Raw genomic sequence first — 7,986 nt, forward strand, 5'->3', positions numbered from 1 at the left:
TGTTTTTAATTTTTTATTTCTTAGTTTGTTTTGGACATCTTGCTAGGGTTGTTAGATACTGATTTGTTTTTTTAAAACCACATAACAATCATTTAATAACTATTTACTTAAAAAGTACAAATATCAATGGTATAATTCTCTGTCTCCTACCACCCCTCTAGTTCAGTGTGTTCTTGTGGCAGTGGTGCAAAATAGAGAGGTCAGAGGCCACATACAGAGATAGGCCCTGCTAGCACTGGAGAGGGAGCCGGCAGCTCTTGAGATAGGAAAGTGGTAGAAAGACACACCAGAAAATGGGTGGAGACTTACAGCTTCAACTCTGACATAGGAAGAGCTAGGAAGTTATCATTACTGTCCTCACAACAAGACAAAAGCTGAACAAACTGAAAAAAAAAAAAAAAATTGATGAGGCCTCAGGTCTATGCACCACTCCACAATCTTGAGAGAAGGAGAACCTGAAGAGTCACAGCTAAGATCTACTTACCTGGAACAGAAATCACTGGGATTAAACTGGGAGAAACACTTAATTAAATGGTAATTCTGATGAATTGCTGGAGGCAGAGTATGGACCTGCATGCCAGAGAGAAATTGGTAGAGGTTTACCTCCAGGAACTCTGTGGGGAGCCAAGGAGAATCTCTTTGTGACTGGCAGGGGAGAGGGAAAAAAGTCATTCTGAAACACACCCAAGTCTTCTCCATAACAAAAACCTAGTCTGCGGGGAAGATTTTACCAGGGCCCCATTCTACCCAAGGGAAACCTCATGCCAGCCCCTCCAGATTTCCTGAAGCACCCATGGGGATCCCAGCCTCGGGACACAGGCCATTAAGATCTTGAGAGTTAATCATAAGGAAATAGAGCACTTCCCACCCCCACCACCATGTCAGTGGGCCCCCCATATAATTACAGTAGATTGTAACTGAGAGAGCTGTGACATTCAGATTCCATCTAAGGAAGAATTCTTAGGGAAGTCCCAAAGACATCGGGGGAGACAAAAACACTGAAACTAGAAGAATTTGAAATATCTGGCATATACAGATAAAATAAACATAGCCCAAACCTCACATGAAAAGTCTATTTATCTTAGTTCCAATTGGCCAGAATGTCATGTCTGGCTTTAAGTCACAAGACATGTTAAAAAGATGTACAGTCTGGAAACACAAGCATCAGAAACATAGGTATGACACAGATTTTGGAATTATTTAAAAATCGCTACGATTAAGATGTTAAGGGATTTAATAGAAAAAGTAGACTACATGAAAGAAGAGACAAATAATGTAAGTGGGGATATGGAAACTATTTGATGGATAGGGGAAAGAATTACTGAGTTTGAAGCTATGTCAGCTGAAACTTCCAGACTGAAATGGAGAGGGAGAGAGAGAGAGAGACTGGTATTTGAACTTTATATAATTTCTGATAATTTGGGGATTGGAAAAATAAAGGGCAAAGGTTTAGTCTAGATCACATAATCTTGGAATATTTAATAGATGAGCAGATGCCTAAAGAACCAAGGAAGCTGGGATCTGGGTGGTTCATGCCCAGTTTAAAGGGACAATTTTTTAAATTAATTTATATTTTAGAGAAAGAGAGAGAGACATCAATGTGTTGTATCACTTACTGATTGATTCTTTTATTTCTTTTATGTGTCCTGATTTGAGATTGAACCAGCAGTCTTGATGCATCAGAATGATGCTCTAACCAACTGAGCTACCTGGCCAGGACAAAGGGGGATATACATATATATATATATTTATTGATTTTTTACAGAGAGGAAGGGAGAGGTATAGAGAGTTAGAAACATCGATGAGAGAGAAACATCGATCAGCTGCCTCCTGCACACCCCCCACTGGGGATGTGCCCTCAACCAAGGTACATGCCCTTGACCAGAATCGAACCTGGGACCCTTCAGTCCACAGGCAGATGCTCTATCCACTGAACCAAACCAGTCAGGGCAGCTGAAACCGGTTTGGCTCAGTGGATAGAGCGTCGGCCTGTGGACTGAAAGGTCCCAGGTTCGATTCCGGTCAAGGGCATGTACCTTGGTTGCAGGCACATCCCTAGTAGGGGGTGTGCAAAAGGCAGCTGATCGACGTTTCTCTATCATCGATGTTTCTAACTCTCTATCCCTCTCTCTTCCTCTCTGTGAAAAATCAATAAAATATATTAAAAAAAAACACACACACAAAAAACCAGTCAGGGCAAAGGGGCATATTTTAACTGAAGTTTACATAAGACATTTTCCTCCCCATGTAACATCTTCCTTAATTTCCTGACCTCCATCCTCTCCTCTAGTGTCCAGGAGGTAACATAATGTACTAACTAACATTACATGCTGTACCTTATTAGTTTCCTGGCACTCACATCCAAATTATGAGTCTGCATGGGGAGGATGGCCTGGCAACGTTTCAGTGATTCTAATAGTTATAATACTGCCTGCATATCTGGGACAATTAGAAACAGATTGTAGCATGGCTGGTTGTAGCTCAGAGGTTGAGCATTGACCCATGAACCGAGGTCCCTGGTTCGATTCCAGGTCAGGGCAAATGCCTAGGTTGCAGGTTCAGCCTCAGTAGGGAGCTTGCAGGAGGCAGCTGATAGATGTCTCTCTCTCATTGATGCTTCTATCTCTCTATCCCTCTCCCTTACTCTCTCTCTAAAATCAATAAAAACATTTAAAAAAAAACCCCAGATTGTAAACTGTTCTCAGACCAATTTTTCTCTGCTTCAGTCTTCCAATATTTTTATGTTTTTTAAAATAAAGTCTCATTTGAATATGTGCTTTACATGAGAAATGTGCAACACTTTCAAATTTGCTATATTTTTAATAACAAATATTGTATTATTTTCACGCTCCCATTTTGATTTACACAAGCTTAATGCCTTGTATTTTTCATAATACTTCCCTACAGAATTGCAGTTGATACTTGATGATTAGGCTTACTTGAAGACTTATCAATTTGGTCTTAATGATGATTGAAGTTTTAGATGGAGTTTTTGACATTTTAACTATTTCCGTATGTTAGCCTTGATGATGTTTGGCTCACCCTCAATCAGTCTAGGTATACATAATAATTTATAAAAAATAAAATTGTGACTAAAGTTTTATATCAAATTTTGCTTTAGTTTGAAACCCTGAAACATTATGGCCTTTGCTGAGAGATGGTAAATATAGTAGGGTTGGAGGTCAGGGGCTCTAGTTAAGCTTACTGGGTTGGAATCCTGCCTCTGTGCCTTAGAGTCTGTGTAACCCTGGGGAAGTAACTTAAACTCTACATCGATCTGTATTTTCATATGTAAAATTGAGATAATAGTACTGATTACCTTATTTACTTCTCATGGAGATTAGAGGAGTTAATATACATGTCATCACAAGAGTGACTCAACTAGATGCTCAAGGAGTATTTCCTGTTATTTTAAAACTTCCTTGGATAAGGATTATACTGGTCTGGGAGTACATGGAAATGTTGTTAAAGCCAACTGTTATATTTGGTAAAATAATTTTAAAATATAGATGAGTATTTGTAGTCCCCCCAAATACAGCAGTGTTTGACTCACTGGTGTTTCCTTGACATCATGATGCAAATTTGATCCCCATGAACAAATGCTTCCCTTCATAACTGCCATTATGGTACCTTGATGATTTTTCATGTCTTTATCATAGAGTCCTGTCTTTCCAACTTCACTCATCAGCAGTATTTCCTGGGGCACTGGCTAAACATAGCGATTCCTTAATCTGTCATCTGAAGGTCTAGAATGTGGCACCTCACAATCTTTTAATAAGCACCTCAGGTATTTTTAATGACTAGCTCAGTTGGAGAAATATTGGTCTAAATATTTACGTAGTAGTTGATTTCTATGCCTCAAAGAGAGTTGGAAACAAGCATATTTTCCATATATATTGGAAATCATGTTAGAATCTCTGAGGTTATTGAGAACTTTCTCTCTTTTGTGATATAATGATGTGGTTTAAGTTGACTCTCAGTTGTTAGCACAATGCATTCTTTTACATAGTGTGAGTGTGGTTGGCAGAATAATGCCTACCTCCCCACCAGATATCCACATCCAAATCCACAGAAACTGCTACTAGGTTATGTCAGATGGCAAGAGGGAATTAAGGTTGCCCATGAAAGTGAGGTTGCTATTCAATTGACCTTAAAATAAGGACATCCTCCTGGATTACCTGGGTGGGCTCAGTCCTATATAATAAAGTGGGCATATGCAGATTGACTGTCACTCTGCCACAAAGATGGCGGTGCCCACAGTGGAGGCGGAGTTTCCATAACACAATATGGCTACACCCACAGCTGAGGCCGAATTCCCATAATGAGCCTTAACGGGCAATCAGCAGGGACATGAAGCTGCACCCACCCCCGCCACAGTGGGACTTGACAGGGGACCTTAGGCCGCACCCCCCACCCAGCAGGGCTTGACGGGGGACCTTAGGCCACGCTCCTCACCCTGATGCCAGGCCGGGAGACCTCAGGCCATGCCCCCCACCTTGGCGCCAGGCCGGGGGACCTGCCCCCACCCAGCAGGGCTTGACAGGGGACCTCAGGTCACACCCCCCCACCCAACAGGGATTGATGGGGGACCTCAGGCCGCACGCCCTGCCCTGGCACCAGGCCAGGGGAACTCAGGCTGTGCCCCCCCACCTGGCAGAGCTTGACGGGGGACCTCAGGCTGCACCACTCACCTGGCAGAGTTTGACGGGGGACCCTGGCACTGGGCCAGGGCACCTGAGGCCATGCCTCCCGCCCCGACACCAGGCCAGGGGACCTGAGGCCATGCCCCTGCCTTATGGGGCTTGACGGGGGAACCTCAAAGTTTGCCCTCCGGCCTGGCACCAGGCTGTGGGACCTCAGGCCTTGCCCCCCGCCTGGTGGGGCTTGATGAGGGACCTCAAGGTGTGACCCCCCATCCCAGTGCTGGGCTGGGGGACCTCAGGCTGCTTCTCTTGCCCTGGACCAGGGGACTTCAGGCTGAACCCCCTGCCCAGCGGAGCTTGACAGGGGACTTGAGGCTACGCCCCCCACCCAGCAGGGCTTGATGGGGGACCTCAGGCCATGCCCCCTGCATGGCGGGGCTTGACAGGGGATCTCAGGCATGTCCCCCACTTGGCAGGGCTTGATGGGGGACCTCAAGGCGCACCCCCCGCCCCGGCCCAGGCCGGGGGACCTCAGGCCGCATCCCCACCCTGGTTCCAGGCCAGGGGACCTGAGGCTGTGTCCCCCTCCTGGCGGGGCTTGACAAAGGTGGGACCAGATGGGTCTGGATCTAGCCCAATGGGTGGGGGAGGGGGCAGCCAGGTCTGGGTCTCATGTGATTTTGAGGTGCACGTGTGTGGGCAGGGACTTGACTCTGTGTCCTGTGGTGCACCCCAGGCTCTGACAGGAAGAAGATTTTCATATACATTTTACTAATTTTCTTGTATCTCTGACACTTCTATTATAGAGAAAGGGCAAACAGCAATATTAAAATATTTCCTCTAATTAATCCCCTTTTAATGTGCACAAGTTTTGTGCACCAGGCCACTAGTATAATTATAAGTGTCCTTTGAAATAGAAGAAAGAGACAAAGAGAAGGGCAGAGTCAGAGACAAATTTGAAGATGCTTGGCTGCTGGCTTTGAAGATGGAGGAAGGGGCCATGAGCCAAGGAATGCAGGCAGCCGCTAGAAGCTCGACAAGGCAGAGATACAGATTTTTCCAAAAGCCTTCAGAGGTAACATAGCCCTGCAAACCCGATTTCAGCTCAGGGAGACCAGTTTTGGACTTTTGTCCTGCCAAACTGTAAGATAATAAATTTGGAGAAAATTACTTGACCTGTTTGGTGATTTCTACAGCTAACACCGAAAGCATGATCCATTAAAGAAAAAGATTGGTCTCTCTGTCTTCCTCTCTCTCTCTCTCTCTCTCTCTCTCTCTCTCTCTCTCTCTCTCCCCTCCTCTCTCTCTCTTTCACACACACACACACACACACACACACACACACACACACACACACAATATGAGAGATAAACCTGGCCTGATCACCCCTGACTGCCCTCCTTTGTCAGCCTGATCTCCCCTAACCGCCTCTGCTTTGGCCCTGCCACCATGGCTTTGTCCGGAAGGATGTTCGGAAGGTCTCCTGGAAGATCTCCTGGTTTAATTAGCATATTACCCTTTTATTAGTATAGATATGTTGGAAGGAGGATATAAGACAAATGAATAACAAAAGCAACAAATTAAAAAATAAACTTTAACTTAAATTTTACATAGCACATTCTGGGGAAAATACTGTTCTTAACCTTATAGTTATACTAGAGACCCAGCGCACGAAAATGTGCACAGGTAGGGTCCCTAGGCCTAGATTGTGATCAGGGCCAACTTTCACTCGCTCTCCAGTCCCCAGTCCCGCCCTGCTGCCTCCACCCACGCTGGTTCCCCATGGTTCCCCATTGACCATCCAGCAATTAGAGCCTGGAGGCTGGGGGAAGGGACCAAGAGGTGGTCAATGCACCTCATAGTGACTGGTTGATTGGTTGTTCCTGTTGTTATGCCATGTGGTCGCTGGCCTTTTATTATGTAGGATAGAACTTTAATGTGCATCCGCAGCACCTGGGAATCTTGTTAAATGTAGATTCTGATGTAGTAGATCTCAGGTAAAGAGTAAAATTTCACATTCACAAGCATTCCATGTTTGGAATGGACCACACTTTGACAACCAAGGTGTAGAGTACACACATGTAAATAGAATATTTTTATTTTGTTTGAAGGTATAATTTAAATTTTAGAAAATAAAACTGTATCTAAGCAGGTAATTATGGTACTTGTAGTTTCTCCAAATATGATGAATTAGCCAGCTAAATTAAAATCCTTTGTTTGCTACCAATTTTCTTTGAATTATCAACATTGACTTAATATCATAATATATAATTTCCACCTGGCTCAGAAAGAATTCCTAAATGAAAACTATTACTGCAGATAAAAACAAAAAGAGGAAAATAATCATGTCAAAATATAAATTAAGAAAAGCATAATCTTAAAATGAATCAGGGTAATTCTGTTTTATTTTGCTTTGTTGGATGGAAGAAGATATGATATTTTGTATTTATCAAAAATTTAAAATAAGGATTTGGAATATTACAATTTATTTTCTAACCAATTTATTTTTCTTTGAGCATTAAATAAGATGCTCAATAGAACAAGTGCATATTCAATTGTAATACTAATGTTCATGCCAGGTTAAAACTCAAACCCAAATGCCAAGACACTTAGAAAATGAAATTCTTAGATGTTATCTCAGTACATTTTATTTTTCCAAGGAGAGAACATTGTTATTGGTGCTCTGACCTTTCTCCCAGGTCCCAAACTCAAATGATTGTTTAAAAAGCAGCATTCTTACAGGCAAACTTCAAATTAAATTATTTTTTAATATTCCTTAGCAAATCTCTCTTTTATAGATTTTTTTAGAATAAAAATGTTTGTTGACTATAAAACCTGTTGATATCCTTATTTATAGAGTAGAGAATAGAGGCAAAAATCCTGAGACATCCAAGATCACATTAACAGTTAAGGAAAGCTTAAAACAAAGATCAGGTGCCCCTTCACGTACTTATTTTCCAGATGAGTCATATAAAACCATATGGAAAGACTAGAATCAGACATATTTGATGTTGAATTTAAGTTTATTTTCTTGATATTCCAATTACACATGTTACATTTTTTAAAATTGTCCCTCCATTCTCTTTTTAAAAATTCTTTATTGTTTAAAGTATTACATATAGTATTACATATCTCTCCTGTTTTCCCCCATTCATCTCTCCCCAGCTACCTCCAACCCCCAGCACATGCTCTCACCCCTCTACTGTCTGTGTCCATGGGTTATGCTTATCTGCATGGATACAAATCCTTTGGTTGGTCTCTTACCCCTCTCTCCCCACCCCCTATGCCCCCACCTTCCCTCTGAAGTTTGACAATCTGTTCGATGCTTCTCTGTCTCTAGATC

This window comes from Cnephaeus nilssonii (genome assembly GCF_951640355.1).
Source record: "Cnephaeus nilssonii genome assembly, chromosome: 1".
In the NCBI taxonomy this organism is placed as follows: domain Eukaryota; kingdom Metazoa; phylum Chordata; class Mammalia; order Chiroptera; family Vespertilionidae; genus Cnephaeus; species Cnephaeus nilssonii.